Below are 19,756 nucleotides of genomic sequence, written 5' to 3' on the forward strand. Positions count from 1 at the left end.
ACTATTTTTTAAATTAATTTTGATAAAATTGAAGGTGTTTAAATGTTTTTAGTCAAAATCAATTTTAATAATGTAAATATTGATAAATTAAAGTTGGTACATGCGCATATCCCTCAGTTTTAAATTATAAGATATTTTTTAAAAGATTTGACATTTTAAAATATAATATACTTTGATAAAAATAATATTTCATTAATAATACTTTTTTAATATTATCCTTTTTAATATGCTCTCTTTTTTCCTTTTAAAAAATTAAGATTGTAAAGTGTATATAATAAGACTTTCCATCATTATTATAAAACATCTTTAATCACGTCACCAGAATTAAAGAAAGGTAATTAAGCTATTATTTGTTTGAAAAATAAAACACTTCCCATTTTACTCCCATTTAAATGAAACATTTTTAAATTTACATTACATTCATATAATAAGACCACCAAGTAATGTCTTATATTAAGAATCAAATAATTCTTATAGAAAGCATCTTATAACAGGGATGGGGGAGTATGTACATTACATGCACCAGCTTGTTCTGGCCAAAAAAACATATATATATATATATATATATGAAAGTATTGAGAGGCAAACTTTACATTCACATATTGTTTGATGTTTGGAATCATCAGCATAACTTTATTTCACGTAGATGTTTCCTAAAAAAAATTAAATATTAAATAAATGCGAAAATGAAAAACTTCATTCTTATATTATAGCTTGCCCTAATTTTTGATCTAGTCCTATATGTGTAACTCACTCCTTGTAATTTTTAACTTTTGGCAACCTTTTGAATGTACGAAATTACTCTCTCTGAATCACAATATAAGCCATAGTTAATTAATTCATGATTTATAAATAATGTTTGTTGAAATATTTTCTTAAAATATTCACATCTTTTTATTTATACTCTTATTAAATATTTTATATAAGAGATTAAGAGCCTTGATAATAGTAATATATTAAGCTTTTACCAGACACGCATGTAATTTGAGAAATGAACCACATCACTAATATATAATAATAAATTTTGTTATACGTTCTTTATCGATATATTAACTGCAACTTAAGAAATTTTTTTGCACGTACGTGCAATTATCAATGATCAAGTGAGAATCTCCATTGTAACATAAGAGGTTCAAGACTGCGAGGGAAGTCGCTTCTGATATTCCGAAAGAGCCCACATCGGAAATACATTTCTATGCATGGGTAATGTAACATGCAGTGTTTCAAAGATGCTCCCGTCAATTCCTAAACACAAGTCCTCGACCACTAATTAATTGATTCAATAATCTAATAATCAAAACTAATATTTGATTTTATGATAATTAAAAGAATGCGGGAGAAAGAAAAAACTCACTTGTTGCGGCCAATCTCCATCTTCCAATTGAGAATTCATCAGAAATTTTGCTCCACGATGAAGAGAAGTTAGGTCCCTCTCCGCCTATATATATCCAACAAAAATTAATATTTTTGTGAAAAATATGTGACTTTTTAATTTTATCCTTTACAAAATTAATGACCAGAATGAAATGTGTACAGAAATTACAAGTTTGCCAACAACTTGATGTAAGTAAATAGGGACAATATTGGACAAAAAAAATCAACTACTACTCTCCCCATTTATTAAGGCAAAATGTTAAAACATACAAGGCGTTATGGGTATTTCTAGGTAGTAATGAGATTTTTCAACAAATACTGTCAATTAAGGTCATAATTAATAAGATTTTGTAATTAAAACACCATATTAAATGGAGATAAATATAGAAAGAATGTATAATTTAAACGATAATTGATTAACCTCATCATAAGGGTGTGATTTTGAGTTAAAAATACCTTATAACATTGAACTAAATGGTTACATCTTTGTCCTATTTTTAGGATCAAATAGAATTTTAAAATTTTACCCTATAAGGGTCGAATGATATCTTGAGTATTAAGATATGATTTATTTACCATTGAAGAGATTTAAGATCAAAGTGTGTGTTGACTTACTTGGCCAGCATGAATTAGACCCATCATAGCCCAAGCTGTCTGTACTGCGTGTGACCGACTTCCTTCAAGTGGAACAAATTTCTGCAACATTAATCAACAAAAGCATCTGATGAGTTAGAGAACATGATTAAACAAAAACGTACAGTAAAATGGCATTAAATGGCTTCAATGATAAAAATCAACCCTTTCTAGCGCATGAAAGATAGCTCTCTCCCCACCCACCATCTTCATTTTGTATTGTGCAAAGAAAATTCACAGCTCTGTGAATGGTATTAGAGCTATCATAGGTCTTGCCAGCTGCATTAAGTCCACCAAGTGCGAACATAGTTCCATAAATGAAGCAAATTCCCCAATTTCCATACCATGAACCATCTTTTGTTTGAATCTCTTCAATGTATCTTACAGCATTAGTAATAAAATTCTCGATCTCCTTTTTTCTATGAGTTGGATGCAGCTTATTGAAAAGAACTAAAGCCTGTATTGCAGACCCCGTGCATTCAACAGCTTCATGCTCAACTACTATGTCCTCCAAAAATTCTATAGGATTCAAAACCTGATCATCATACCCAAAAAAGCAAATTATAATGCATTATTGACTAATAAATTCACAGATTTAGTTCAGTTTATAAAATATGAATATATATAGCCATATAGGGTTGTTATTAATTCTTACTTCTAACCATTCTTGTGCTTTGATTGGTTCCCCAGGCTGCTAAGCCGCCTCTTTTACTCTAAAAAATTCATCATCAAGATATTTTAAAATTATTATAACACCATATTAAAAAGTCATTAATTAAATCAAATTCAAAAGACACACTTGAAGTGATAATATTATATTGACAGAATCATATAATCTCTCAAGTTCTACATGTTCACCCACAATCTCCGATGGCAGCTTTGATAGAAGAAGACAACACTGAAACAACCAATAACACCATATGGTAATACAACATATATATGAAATATGAAGTTGAACATTAGGATGACATAACCAGTAGTAGAAATCACCTTTAAACCTTCTGATGTGCAATCTGAAACCTGAACTCCTTGGTCTCTATCAGAGAAGGCCCATGCTCCTTTAGAAATGTGGCGATACATACTCTTAAAGTCTCCAAAAGGATTGTCTTTAACCTAACCAGATTGTTATTTGTCATAAAAAGAAGCGTATAAGTTCACTAGTCATAAAGGTCATTTTTAATGTATGTGCACAAACATGAATCTCCCTTAAGATGACTAAGCTAGTGCATCAACCAATCAATAATTAATAGTAATCTTAGGTAGAAAGAAACAAACTTGAGATTCCTTAATGAAATAATGTCCTCTTGCAAGTGTTGGAGTAATTTCCTCAATTAGATAAGTGGCAAGCAAAGCTTGAACGGCAAAGCAAGCATCCCATGTTTGACTTCCGAAACTCTAACAAAAAATATTAAACATCCAACTTATATTTTGGAGTTCAATAAAAAGTTATATGTTATTCAATAAAAACAACTCTTTATTAATAAGTAAGCTAGAATCTACATTAACTGCAAAATATGAGTGTATATGTGTTAGAACCTGCATAGTCATTCCATCTTCTGAAACCCATAAAAAATCAGGAACCCTAGCAAGATGCTTCTTAAAGGCATCTCCATTTGGATCTTCAGCCCAACAAGCAATCATAGATAATGACTGTGGCAAGTATAAAAGTATTTCTTGAAAATTAGAATTCTTCTCTTACTAATCATAAATCCAATATATTCCAACTCGTTGGATGGATATTAGTTATTGAATATAGAAATAAAAACTTCTCCACACATGCAGCTGTTATGTAGCGGGTATTTTCATCTTCATAGTGTACATGCTTCATTGTTACTTGAAGCGCCTTTTCTCTTATCCACTTGTTGAAGGGCCAACGAGTAAGAAGTGGTTCAGTTAATATATATAAACCATCCCAGAGGAGATCTTGTATCCAGGGATGAGGCCATTGAAGATCCTCCTTTAATATGCAAAAACTATTTTCATTAGTATATACATATATAACAATGGAAAATCATCTGATTGAATAATATTAGAGACAATAGAAAACCTTCGCACAAAGATGGCGAGCTTTGTTCCAATTAATTTGGTTGTAAGGTTGAACATGAAGTTCTAGTCTCAGCTGAAGAATAAGTGGTGTGATCGGACCCACAAACCTTTTTCCATATAAGTAAGACATAGGCATGTAGACTGATCGACAATAGAACCACATTTTAGCTGCATTCATTTGATTGAGGTACGTAGAATAGTAAACGAATCAATATTTGGAGATAAACATCAATACATGTAGAGCTTTATATATAGTTCAATATTCGGTAAAAATGATTTACCTGGATGCATGGGAAGAAATGAAGGCAAGAGCCAAAATTCAGGAGGCATAGGGTTGCTTCCAGACCATTCATATACACCAAGTATCTATAGTAGATGATTGATATATAACAAAATTAAGAATATTCAAAAAGTAGTTCTAATTAAGACAAACTAAATTAATGATTAAAAACAAGAGACAAACACAAAGCCAAGTCTTCCCCCAAGATGGTATGTAAGTGACACCGCCATGATCAAAAATCCATTTTCTAGCTCTAATACAAGTATTGTCTTTGCCTCCATCAGGCCCTTCTCCCAAAATGCGAATGCATATATAGCTCAATGCCGTGCTGAACATGCAACTAGGACTCTCTATATGTAGCCCCCATCCTCCATCTTCATTCTTCAGTATTACATATATTCCATCCACATATAGCATTAGTTCATTTCAAATTTTACAATGATAAGTTAATAAAATGAGATAGGTTTGAAACTTCACCTGGTGGTTATATAAGAAACGCAGTATCTCTTTTTGGTACTCTTTAGGAAATACATTATTAAGATGTCCTGTAATATACGTGACAAATACCTGCACCAAACATTCACCACTAATTTGAATTTTCGAATCGCTTTTGTTGTTAATTTGAATTTTCAAATAGCTTTTGTTGTTAATGTGTGTGTGTGTGTGTGAAAATATTTGTGAAAGAGTTCAACGATGAAGATAAATAGAGATATGCTATAATTAAGCATAGACTTACCAAAGGTTGAACATAAAAGAGGGGTCCAGCAATTTGAGCAGGCCAATGGCCATCATTAGCTTGCAATGCACACAAGTAATGCGTTGCTCTTTTCACTATTTTCTTAACTTTCTCACATGTTATTTCTTCTTCATCCTTTATCTTCACACTTGGTATTGTTTGTTTGAACTTCTTTTCTCTTAGAAACTACATCACATTAATCAAGCAATAATTCAACAATTACTGGCTAAGCATCCACTCTAGACTTAGGATACTAGTACTACAAAAAAAAACAACAACAACAGCAACAAGAAAAGAAAGAAAGAAATTTGCGAAGGAAATTTACAATAAAAATGAAGAAAATTTTGTCACAAGTTGATTTTGTGATGTGAAAAAAATGGATCAGTTACCAAATCATTGATCAATTAAACCAGTTTTTGATTGGTGTTTTCAATTTTTGATTGATCTTTATTTAGTCAGGTTGTAGTGATACTTCAAATCAAACTAAGGACTGGTTCATTGACTTTTGATTGAATCATCAGTTGGTCTAGTTCAAATTTCTTAGCAATGCATTTTCCTTAAACTATTAAAGATGCTTTAATACATGTTAAATAATAAATGCTGACCTTATATTGCGAAGATAGTAACAAGCCTAGTGGAGGGGCACACAATAGAACCAAGGGTTCAAGACAGCGTGACCCAGTCCTATTTTGGGCTTGTTTCATATAAGCCCAGCCCTTTGAATTGAAATGAAAATTTAAAAGAGTGACCTTCTAATATGTTTTTTTCCTAATGTCTTTTGTAATGTTGCTTTTTTTTTATTTCCTTTTCTTCTTCCTTTAGATTACTAGCCTCTACATGGATGGAATCAGAGCCAAATTAAAAATAAAACATTAAATGAAGGCACCAAAATCTATTTTAATATTTTTTTTACAAGTAAAATGTTAAAAATTTTCACAGCAGTATAGGAGCGTGGAGGGGAGGTTTCCCTTGCCTCTCTCTAGATTCATCCCTGTTAGTGCCGGAGACAATGAGACAACATGCAACCAGAACTAGAGCATCAATCTCCGGTGGTGGGGTGACAAGCTCATCAGCATGTGAGGAGGAGACAGTGAGAAGTTCAAAGATAAAAGTGTGTCATTTTGATATTTTTCTTTCAAAATCATTAAAAAAACAAATTCTACCATTTAAGGACTATATGAAAATATTTCTCATTTTATGTAAAAGTAAATGACTCAAAGAAAATAAAAAAAAAAATTGGGAAGGCAGAACATTATAAAATACATAAGAAAAAGATAGGCCACTAGCTCACATAAAGAAGCTTGGGCTCATTTAGTCTGAGATAATGCATGCATTAGAGGAGAAGAAAGAAATAAAGAAGCAAGAACCTGGAATCGCCAAAGACGATCACCACAGGCTCTGAAACGGAAGCGATTGGAAGAGAAATGTTGACGAGCAGCTTCAACTTCATCTCTTTCCTCTTTGGTTCCATCTTCTGCATGAAACTCCCATGTCTGCCTCCCCACGAAGTTGTTTGTACTGAATATGTAAGGGTCAGTCCCTCCCTCTGCTATCTTCAGCCTCCACATCTTCTTCCTCTCCAACTAGCAAAGCCTATAGCAATTATATATATAAAAGCAATATATATATATATATATTTATAACAACTGGCAAACACGTACACTTGACAATGTTAACTAAAGAACGAGAGAGCTTAATTAGGCAATAACAGATAGTAGTATATAAAGGCTACTATATAGAATATATAGCATATGGGCATCCACACCACGTACCCTTGAGCATTTATAATGTGACTGAAGCCATGTCGCCACACCAGCCTGTTGTTGTCTCCATAGCTAGCAGGTGGAAATAACAATATTAGAGAGAGAGAGAGAGAGAGCGCTCTTTATTGCCTTCAATCATTATAGTTTCTGATCCGCCACCGACGGGTACCCCCTATTTATAACACTGTCGAAAACGGTCCGAATTTAATATTTTTTATTTTTATTTTTTAAAATAAAAAAATTAATAAATTTGTTCAGCCTTATGAATAATCTTGATTTAATATGAATTGTCTACATTTAATATTAATTTTTTTATAAATTAATTTTCTAGATATATTCAATTTAGATAGTACAGATTTAATATTAAAAATTTTTATACTTTTTTATAAATTAAATGTAGACTATTTATATTAAATTTAAACTATTCAAGCTAATAAACAAGATTATTAAAAAATTTTATAATGTATATAATTTTTCATTTTAAAAAATAAAAATTAAAAATTAAAAAATATTAAATATGAACGGTTGAAATTTCTCACCTCCTCAACGAAAGTGCGGAGGGCTTTCCTCATTAATATCACTGTGACATGTGAGATGGCATGGTCTTTAGGGGAGGCAGAGGTTCACTATCCAAAAGATGGATGATTTGTTGTTGGGGGTCTCCACTTGGGCTTCTTAATTCAATAGGCAATGGTTTTGTGACAAAGATGGGGGTGCTTTTTTGTGATGCTAGTAGATGATTTGTTGTCATTGCTTATGATTTGGTTCTCTCTGGGTGGAATATGATATGTGGTGGTGACAAATCTGCTATTTGCATAATAATTATTGTTTAAATAGGGATAGGATTATTAGGATGATTTTATGAACTCTCATCCCTATCTTTTGATTTGACTTCTAGGTTTTTATTTTCATGAGAGTAGGGGCATTTCTTGCTTTTTTGTTTCATTTTAAAGCTTGATATGGTCTTGGTGATGTTGTTTCCTTTATTTCTTTGCCTGATTCTGCATTGGGTTTAAGGTTTTTATGTTTTATTATTTCTCTTATTTGTATTTTATTTGTTGTACCTTATTTGTCTTTGTAAACCTATGTTTTTCAGTGCCATTTCATGTTTTTGACTGAGAAAAAAATTATAGGGTTATATATGGCTCGGCACTTACTAAAAGTTGCATATTTAAGATAAGGTCCAGAAACCGAAAATATCTGCATATAAGAGGGTACAGTACAACAGTGAAATTGTACTCAAAGTAATAGTAATGCCTCGGTATATGGCAATGTATTGATTGGTCAACAATAATTTGTTATTGATGAGGCAGAAATAGTCATAGTCCTCTGTGTGGCTGACGGAGAACGGTCCCATGTTGAACGGGCACTCCAATTATGCTTCATCCAACCTAAATTGGTCATTTTCTGGTAAAAAAAATTGAAAGTAAAATTAATAACAGTAAATTAATTAGTCGAAAATTTAAATGATTTCTTTACCATAAGTCAGAAATTACGTCAATGTTTATAAATAGTGGGATGATGCGTGGATGTGTGGGAGATTACAATTCACAAGGCAAGCACTTCGAAATTCGGGAATGCATGCTTGGGAAGGTGTGTGTAGAAGCTGGCTTCTCGCCTACGAGGGACGCTCCCAAACTTGGACAGTCCATATTAAATATTTTTATTTTTTATTCTAATTTATTAAAATATAAAATGTGTATAAATTATACAAAAATTTAATAAATATGTATACCAGTCTTGACAGTTTAGATTAAACATTTAAATTTATAAAAATTATAAAATTTTTAATAAAAATATTTGTATTTTTAAAAAATAAGAATGTATATTGCATTTGATCAATTTTACTAATATGCATAATTTTATTAAAAAGAATCTTATAGACGAGGACATAAGGAGTAAGAGCAAGTAATTTTGATTAAATCTATGGGGCTCGTATGAATAAACCCAAAAACAATTCAAAATGAAAGTTAGTAAAATAATTATTTTTAAATGTTCAAGATTATTCATGAAGGACATTGATTTTTTATTGAGAGTTTTGTAGATATAGCCCATATTATAAGATCAAATCAAGCAAATATTCCAATATTTATTATACTGCACATTATGGTTAAAGTATAAATTTATCATTAAAGTTTTCACTTAGACGCACCTAGTATCTTTAAATATTTTTTTAGCACATTTCCCCCCTAACATTTTTTAAAATGGTACAATGTCACCTCGAACTAATAAATCCAAACACTTGATTGTTAGTTGATTTATTTTGCTTAGGTGCATGCTGACATGGCATATTTTAAAAGTTAAAAATTGAAAAAAAAAATGAAAAGGAAAACACGTACACCTCAACAAATACTTCATCTCCCTTATACTTGAAGAATGTCGATCAGGAATTGAAAACCCAAATAAATAACACAAGGGTTTCTAAAACCTCTAAGAATAGGCAAAAACCCATATCAAGAATTGAAATTCTCTTTATATGAGCCAGGCAGAGATTTAACAAAATCTATCCCAAAAAGACCATTGACGCACATCTAGCCACACCCAAGCCCAAGTGATGAAGCCAAGGAGATGAAGCTTCAATGAACATTTGGTTGATCTAAAAAGATCAAACTCATAAACATATCGAAGGAGAAATCAAAAAGAATCAAACCCAAAAACATAAAAAATCATTACAAGATTATTTTAAAACAGAAAACACAAAGACAAATTAGAATACCATAATCTCATATTTACAACACAATACAAAATATAAGTCTCAATAAAAAGTCAAGGCTTCAAATTTGACGAACTCAGATCGTGGTTAAACTCTTCCTCAACTCCCAAAGTCAACATACATACCGCTTTACAAGTAAAAATCAAGGCTTTAAATTCCATTCCCTTCCTAAACTCAAGGCTATGCTCGAGCTCTTCCATCATGCAAGGACGTTGATGAACTTGAGGGCATGAGATTTATGTTTAAATTAAACCTTTTTTTTGGGTTTTGCGAAAGAAGACTATTAAAGAACAGGGGAGAAGGAGGCATAAAGAAGATGAATTGGTAATGATGATGCAAATAAATTCAAGCAAGCCAATTGCATCCTAAATCCAAGCCTTGATGCTCTTATGGTCTACAAACAAAGTTCAAGTCAAAAATTGGACTTAATCGTAACCTTGGAGTCTGAAATTCGCAAACGGCTTAGGTGGCAAGACAAACAAGATCGACGAATAGATGCAAACAAATGGATCTAATCGATTCCTTCACCTTTATCTTCACAAATGCTATGCTAGCTTATATCGACAATGATATGATGATGATAGGGAGGGAAAGGAGGGGAAGGGTTCACAATGGGTTTGGAATTTTGATCATGATTGGAATATGGGTTTAGAGGAGAGGAGGAAAGAGAATTGCACGTGGAAGCTAATGTGGCAAGCGAACAAGGCTATTAATGGTCAAAACTTTTAACTTAACAATCAATGTATCAAATTCTAATGGTAGGGCGAGATTTTACCAATTAAAAAATGTTAGGGGTAAAATTATATTAAAAAATATTTAAGAATACCACATGCATTTAAGTGAAAATCTTGAGAGTAAATTTATACTTTAGGCTCTTAATTATATTTGTCAATGATATGTCATTTTATATCAATAATAAACTTCTTTTAAATTTTTAAATTTTTAATAATAGATCTCTTATATATTCATGATAAAACTTTTATATATCAATTCCAAATTTTTTAAAATTTGATTCATATTTTTTAGATATAAGATTTTTTTTTTCAATGAACTAATTTATCCTGCTTTTATTTTCACTTTTGAAACTGTTTTTTTTTTAATAATATGAGATTTCGTGTTTTAAAATATAAGAAATAGTCTCCGTCAACATTAACAAAATATCTTCCCAAAGATACTGAACAATAGGTGGAACCTCTCAACTAATTGCTGCAAACTAAAAGAGCATTGAAAGTCCAAACAGTCAGCAACTTTGTAGAATTTCACGGAAAGAGTTTGTTTAAAATTAAAAGACAAATTGAAAGGATAAAAACTCTTTCTATTTTAATTCATGGGAAAATGATAATTTGAGACTCCATAAAAATATCAATGACAGTTACAGATTTTTAATTATTGAAATTCTACCAATAAACTTTAGTTCTTACTTATAATAAATTATCTTTAATAAGGTCCACTCTAGCCAAAATCTTTCCTAGCATACTAGCGTGCTTATATAATTGAGCTCTGTGGACAGATAATGCATATATAACCTCTAATTGATCTTCACGTTGGAGAAAAAAAATTGGGAGAAGGTTAATGCGTCTGTAATTATATAATTAACTATATAATTATGATTATGGTGATTTTTTTTGGATGAAAAGAAGGGATTATAGTTATATATCGTAATTATAATTCAGCTCACATTATGTTTTTATTAATATTTTTTTACACTTCACATATATATTTTACTAATTATTCATAACAAATATGAGAAAAAAAAGTACTCACTTCGTTAAAAAATACAAGATATTTTTAAAGAATTGGATGTTTAAAAAAGTAAAGTAGTTTTAGTCTTTTGAGACGTGATCATTATCTTTTTTTAAAAGTGTCCCTATTAATAATGAATTTATATTTATTATAAGGTGTTTAATAGGGGTAAATATGAAAAGATAGGGTTAGCTTAAAAGTAAGTAACTATTTTATTAAATAGTGAGATTTGATTAAAAATACTTTATATTTTTTAATGAAAGAAGTATGAGATAAGAGTATAATTATCAATATTGTAATTATTTTTCTTTCCCTTTCTTGAATCAAACAGAGCATATGTGGCGAAGAGTTTACCACTAGGTCAATTTTAATTAAGTGTGTGAAACTCTGTTTTTATCACCTTTAAATGATCCCATATAATATCTTAATGCCTTGTAATAAACAATTTTTTTTGTTTCTAATTTATAACTTTCCTTGTACTGTTTTTCTTATTAGTCGTCCTATTTTATTATATTCACCATTTTAGGAAAAAATATTACATATTACGGGTATTTTTAGCAGTTGAAACCTTATTTTGGAAAAAAAAGGTAGTTGAAACATTATGGCTGGTGGTTGGATCAGTAATAAAATGACAAGACAATACACGTTTTAGTAGTTGAAACATTAAGGCCTCGTGCTACATATGTACTGCAATTATTGGATTTCAAGTCCAACTGCCACCGACTTGAAATGATATTTCTCCCATAGCTCTGTGACTCAAATCAAACGTTTGTACTGCCTGTGAATTCAAATAACCTATGTACTGAAAATATACAATATGAACATTAAAAACATCTAATATAATCATTGAAAAAATTGAAAAACTAAGTACTAAACATGTAAAAGATGAATATTAAAAATATAATATAAATACTAAAAAAATTAACTTAAAGAAATTTTAATTGCAGCCAAAGACCATGACCCTTATATGAAATAGCATGTGTTATATGCTGATTAACTACTCATTTCATGTCTATCTTTATTTAAAAATAAATAGTAATCCCTTTGTCACGTTTTTTAAGTGATTTGGGGTTTCATTCTGAAACAAATAAGATTTTATTAATTACAATTATTTCAATATTATCTCTGATTGTTTTACTTCTTAATAAATAAATTTATGCGGAGAAGAATAATATTGATAACTATATATATCTCGCAGTAAGTACGGTATGATAAGCTATTACCAGACACGAATGAAAATTGAGAAATGAACCTTATTAGTAATATATAATTTCTGAAATAGAAAAACTCAATATAACTTTCGTTAAAGTACTATATCAAGTATATTCCTCCGATCTTATTTATAAGTCATTTTTAACATATTTTATTAATACCAAGAAAATATTAAAACTTGTTAACTTTATCTTAAAATTTAATAAGTTCTTAATTTTATTCCTGTTAAATATATATACTTCAATAACATATTTTCTTTCTTTAACATTTAACAAAAGGTAAAAAAATTTGTGATAAAAATTTAATGACATAATTTATAAATAAAATTAAAAAAATTATTTTCACTCCACCCTACAAATAAGATCAGAAAGAGTATAAGTATTGTTCTTTTGCTGATATATTAAATGCAACATTTATAAAAGTTGCTGGACATAGCATGCAGTTATCAATTATGTATCGAGATCTTCATTGCAACATCGTGAAGAGACGATGGAAGTCGCTTCTGGTGTTCTGAAGAGCCCACATAGGAAATACATTTCTATACATTGGGTAATGTAACGTGGAGTGTTTCAATTCAATAATGATGCTCCCTTCAATTCCTTAACCCAAGTCCACGACCATAACCACTGATTAATTAACTAGTTCAATGATCTGATCGAAACTAATTAATATTCTTAAATTTGATTTATCATGACTATTAAAAGACTATCTAAGAAAGAAAAACTCACTTGTTGCGCCAATCCCCATCTTCCAACTAAGAATCGATGAGAAATTTTGCTCCACGGTGAAGGAGTCAGGTCTCTCTCTGCCTATGTATATCCAACAAAAACGAATAATAGTCAATGTCCTTAAACTTGTGAAAAATATTTGATCTTTTAGTTTTATCCTTTATAGAAATTAATGATCACAATGAAATGTGTATAGGAATTTCAAGTTTGCTGACAACTAATTATAGCAGCAATATGGGACACCAAAATTAACTACAAATAATATACTCCCTCCATTTAAAAATATAAAGCATTTTTAATTGAATTTTATCTTTCCATAAAGTAGTTACTAACTTTCAAACTAACCACATCCTTTGATATTTTTTTCTATTAAATACCCTATAATAAATATAAAGTCATTATTAACAGGGGCACTTTTATAAAAAAAAGAGTAATAATTACACCTCAAAAAATAAAAAATATTTTATATTTTTGAACATTTAACTCCTAAAAAAAGCCTTATATTTTTTAACGGAGGAAATATCAGTTAAAAAATAATAAGACATTTTTTTCAGAGAAAATTAAGATGTTAAAAAATTTAAGATATATTGAGTTTTTCAAATTGCAATTGATGAGGTTTTAAAAAAATTTCTTTAATCAGGGGGTGTAGTTAATAGAAATAAACATGAGAAGAGTGTAATTTAAAAAACAATCAATTCACTCATTAGAAATGTGATTCAAATAAAAATGCACCCAAATAATGTGTTGCTCTTTTCACTTTCCTCCTCATCCTTTATCTTCGCACTCGGTATTATTTGCTTGAAACTCCTCTCCCTCAAAAACTGAAAAATCAAAACCCCCTAAGATCTAATAAAATATAAGGTTTCACTTTGGATTTAAAAGTGTGAAAAAAGAATTCAGTATTATTTAGATTAATATCTAATAAAAATATTATTAAACTTTTAAAATAAAAATAAATTTATAAAATCATTAGAATTTAATGTTAATGATTTAATCAGAACTAAAAAAATATGTTGAGAGAATATCGCAAATACAAGTGGGCCGCTTGGGAATGACAAAAAAGGAAAGAGGCCCATTAGCTGATGAGTATTAAATGGATTCAAGTAAAAGAAGAATAGACTGGACCAACTGTACTTTCGCAGAGCTATTTCTTCATTAACGGACTGAGCACTTATCAACCACTATTATCACAGGAATAAATACTCCCTCCTATGCAAAGAATTTGCTATGAGAGTGGTTGGGAGAGCATTTTTTATCATGTCTTTAGATAGATAAATAATTACATTGATTAGATGGCACATCAAGTTTTTACTAATAATATAGACATTCAAATATTTTGATATTTTCTTTTTTAATTGTAGAAATTTTTTATATGCTGACATGATTTAAAGTGTGTTTTTTTGTTGTAGTTTTTATTAAAAAAAATTACTCCCTCATATGTCTGTCAATTTGTGTGTGTGTGTGTGTGTTTTTTTTTTTATTTCTCCACATATTATACACAAACAACGGGGCATGCTTATTAAGTTATTATATATATGGGAGATTTAAATTGGCATCCTCCTATTAGTAGGAGTTATTGGCATATCACGTAGAAAATCTGTTTCAAGTTATATCCAAGTGCACTATCTTTAAGAACAAATTTAAGATTAAGCAGAATCTTCATGTAAAATGAATAAGATAATATATAGAATAGTATAAATAATTCAAAATAAAAAAAATTAAAATGATGAAGAGAAGAGCTCAAAGACTTTTGAGCAATGTGTCAACAAACAACCTTGGGCACATGCTTATATAGGCTCAAAAGATCATGAGTTGCTTAAAGGCAAATAAACACAGCTTAATGACCATTCAAATATTAAATACAACTCAATGCCAATTTATATAAGCTGTTTTTGAGTTTTAATATTAAAGGTAATTAATGATGAATAAAGTGTTTGACATTGCATCTAACTTGTGCATTGGGAAAAAAGTTGAATCTCAACTATGTTGGCTTATTATTATGTGCATCAGCCCACTTCTCTTCTTAACCATTTACTTGCTCAAATTTTTATCTTAGTATACGCACTAAGGGTCCTTCAAGTTTGAGCAATGTAAGATTTTTTTTTTTTTGACACACAAACACAAAAGTTCCAACAAGATTAACAAAATGGATCATGGGAGAACAACAAATAAGAACTGCTGAAGGATAGTAATTACAATTTAAGACCTTAAATTATAAATTTTTTTATTAAAGATCATGGAACGTAGCTATAATTTGGTTCAAATTCAAATTTTCATTAATTCAAATACATCATTAATATTTCTAATATGTTCATTAATGTCTATTAGGGCATATAACTAATTTAACGTATTTGTCAGGCTGAGTTTGAACCAATACTAACAACAGCTTCAGCTTCATCTCTCTCATCTCTGCTTCCTTCTTCATCGTCAAACTCCCACGTCTGCCTTCCCACAAAGTCGTTTGCACTGAATATGTACAGATCTCTCTGTGTGTGTGTGTGTGTGTGTGTGTGTGTGTGTGAGAGAGAGAGAGAGAGAGAGAGAGAGAGAGAGAGATCTTAACTTAAACCAACACCCAATACTAATACACTCACCCCCACATGCTTGCCTTATTTCTTCTACGCACATAGACGCACCCTCCCCTGTTTATAACACTCGCATGACTTCTAATTATTATTTATATAACGGTTAAGAGGTCGTTTTAATTCTCTAATGGGTTTTTTTTTTCATATATAACTCATATTATAGGACCAAATTAAATAAATAGCCCAATATTTATTATATTTTACATTATAGTTGGTTTATTGTTTTTGTTAATGATATATCATTGTATATCAATGATAAACCCTTTGTAAATTTTTAAATTTTTAATGATAAACATATTACATATCAATAATAAAATTTTTGTATATTAATGTGAATCAGCCACACTCCTAAATTTTCAAAAATCTTGTCTTTATTTTCTAGGCATAAATTTATCATTTTCTAATTATCAAGGTAAAATTTATCTTTTAATTTTTTTAATTAATTGACTTGGTTATAACTTGATCTCTAAAATTTAGTTCAATATAATACAACTAAAGTCATAATTAAAAAAATTTCCTACACGTTACAATTGACATTCATTGATCATTATCAGAGAAGAAAATAATAGTTGATAAAACAAATGATTTTTGTGATAATAATACTAATAACAAAAATTTGATAACTAATAGAGTGAAACTTAGATGCTCAATCTTATATATTTAATATATTTTTATCCATTCATTAAGACAAGTATATTTTAATGTGCTAATAATAGAGAGAATGATAGAAAAGTCTTAAAAGAATTAATTAATTTAAGTTAATTCTCAAGTATCAAATTTCAGAAATTTGCAACTCAATTTTTTAATTTTGTAATTCAATTATAATGAACTTGCAACTTGTATTTCAAATTTTAACAAAAAAATAATTTTTTTTATTTTTTAACCATGTTAAAATTTGAAAATAAATTGCAAACTTAGCACAATACAGTTGCAAAATTTAAAAATTGAGTTATAAATTTTTAAAGTTTAGCACTTGAGACCTAACTTAAATTAATTGGTCCTTTTGAGACCTCTTTGTCACTCTTCCCTAATAACACTAATAACAAAAATTTATAATAAAATAAATAATTTATAAAAAATTCACATGTCTTGATTTAATTAAAAAATATTTTAAATATATAAAACTAAATATATTAAGTTTTTTGACTAAGTATACTTTTAATACATTAACTTTATATGAAGTTTCAATTTGATCCTTTAATTTTATAAAGTATCTTTTAGAGTCGGTAATTTGAACGGACTAGGCTCAATTCAGGTCGAACTTATTCGGATCAAGTTTAAAGTATTCTACATTCTTAAAAACGCTCATATAGCAAGTCCAACCCTAACTTTTTTCAGCCAAGTTCAATCTGACCCATCGAACTTGGCCAAAATTACCAACTCTATATATATAGAGAGTCAAAAATCATAACAGTCAGCTTATTGGGTCGAGCTTAATTCAGATCGAACTTATTCAAATTAAATTTAAAGTATTATATACTCTTAGGTATTGTTTGGTTGGGAGGAGCCCCTCTCCCCCTCCTCTTCCCTTCCCTCCCCTCCCCTCCCCTCCCCTCCCCCCCTTTTATTCCCCTCCATCCCCTCCCCTTCTTCTTTCTCCTCTTAAACCAAATAAAGCCTTAAAAAAGCTCATATATCTAAATTCAAACTTAACTTTTTTAAGACGAGTTCAAGCTTGACCTCAATTAATGGCTTTAATATCTTTTTAGTCATTTAACTCTAAAATTGTTAGCTTCAAATGATTATTTTTTGCATCAATCATTATTATTTTAAAAAAATTTAATTTAATATGTCAACATTTAAGAATGTTTTGTCAATATTTAAAAATTCAATGTAAAAATGTGTTGGGATAAAACTAACAATGTTAAGATTAAAAGACTAAAAAGATACTTTATAAAGTTAAAAGACTAAAATAAAACATTGTATAAAATTAAAGGATTAAATATATACTTTAGCCTAAATTTTTCTCACACTTTCACTTGATATGCGCTTTACTTAGTCTATAGACAATTTGTACAGACGTTATTCATCGATAAATAAACATACTAATTCGATATAATTATAAAAGCTTTAACACACAAGGTAGCACGAATCTCTTGCAATATGAAGCAGGAGGAGCTTATATTGATTAAAGAGACAGAGAGTGATTGAAGTTGATTCCGAAAGAGCCCACACTGGAAACTTAGTTCTATGCATTGGATAATATAATATGAAAATACACATAAAACTATCATAAAGTTCTTAAAGAACTGCTATTTTTCATGAATAGAAATCCATTAAGATATCATGAAATCTCAAAATCATTAAATAATAATCACAAAATAATTAAACATAAGAGAAAGTGAGTTAAAGAAATCAAAACTCACTTCTTGCGGTCAATCACCATCTTCTAATTGAGAATTGATGAGAAACTTTTTTCCACAATCAACAGAAGTTAGGTCTCTCTCCTTCTACCCGACAAACATATTAATTTTAAATGGATTGAGTTTGATGCTTAGCACATATCTTCAGCATTAAGATCATACGATTTATCTAGGTTTAAAATGAAATTGTCTTGACTTACTTGTTCATCATGAATTAGACCAAATATCATAGCTCAAGCTACTTGTACAACGTGTGATCGGCTTCCTTCAAGTGGAACAAATTTCTGCAACATTAATCAACTAAAGCATTTGAATCAGAGAACATGATTAAACAAACACATATAATATAAAATGGAACTGAATGGATTCAAAGTGATAAAATTTAACCTTTCTATAGAGCATGAAAGATAACTCTCTTCCCACCCACCATCTTCATTTTGTATTGTACAAAGAAAATCCACAGCTCTACAAATGATATAACACTACAAAAAAAACAACTGATTAGCAACAGAAAATTCTATCGCTAGTCAATAAAAATTTCATTACTAAATAAATTAGCGATGTAATATTTTCGTCGATAAAAACACCGTCACTAATTTGTTAGCAATGGAATTTCCAATTCCATCACTAATTAGTGACGGAATTTCATTTTGTCGTTAATTTTTATGGAATTTCATTCTATCGCTAATTTTTGACGGAATAGCGATGGAAACTTTCTATCACTAAATAAGGATAAGTTATTCTAACTTTGTGATGGAATACATTTTGTCGCTAATTTTCTAATGGACTTATTTCGTTGCTAATTCCGTCGCTAATTTATTAGATAGACTAAAATATCATTGCCAAATCACTCAGTGGACTAATGCCACCTTAGCACCACCTAATCACTCAGTGGACCAATGCCACCTCATTGTCACATCACTGCCTTGTCAAATATTATTACCTTTAATTGTGCCTTAACTAAGTTCAAATTTACAACCTCATACTCCCACATGCATTTGCGTCTACCTTGTTACCAAGTGAACTGAAAGGAATCTTCAGTCTTAATTGATAAATTAAATATATAATACTTAACCACACACACATATATTAATAAATATATTATTTAAATTATTACTAAATATAGTATTTAAATTTACTTATTTTTTTAACATTATATTTATTTATTAATATGAAAAAATTAATTTATATATCATAATTATTTCTATTATATTAAATTGAAAAATATTTTATTATCATTACATATGATATTATAATTTGTATCTGTATAATATATAATATCTTAAATTTTTATTTTATAATTATTTTATTTTATTTTTTAATAAGAATAATTAAGGATACAATTTAAATTATTATTAATAATATACAAATAATTTAAAATAATAAATTATTTTAAATTATAATTTTTGAATTATTTATTTATAGCATAATAATAAATTATATATAAATATATATGATAAATAATAAAATTAAATTAAAAATAATTTATGATGGAATTAGTGATGAAATTATGATAGAAAGCTTTGTGAAGGAATTTTTCATCACAAATTCCGTTACTAAATCGAAATAAGATATCCTGA

At 29.3% G+C, this 19,756-nt stretch overlaps 1 pseudogene; it reads right to left on the minus strand.

The window, feature by feature from the left end:
- Window positions 1-1,047: 1,047 nt before the first annotated feature.
- LOC129298130 (beta-amyrin synthase-like) lies at window positions 1,048-6,798 on the minus strand (annotated as a pseudogene).
- Window positions 6,799-19,756: the final 12,958 nt, after the last annotated feature.

Source organism: Prosopis cineraria, unplaced genomic scaffold, assembly GCF_029017545.1.
Source record: "Prosopis cineraria cultivar Desert tree isolate PC_DT_omini unplaced genomic scaffold, ASM2901754v1 PC720, whole genome shotgun sequence".
In the NCBI taxonomy this organism is placed as follows: domain Eukaryota; kingdom Viridiplantae; phylum Streptophyta; class Magnoliopsida; order Fabales; family Fabaceae; genus Prosopis; species Prosopis cineraria.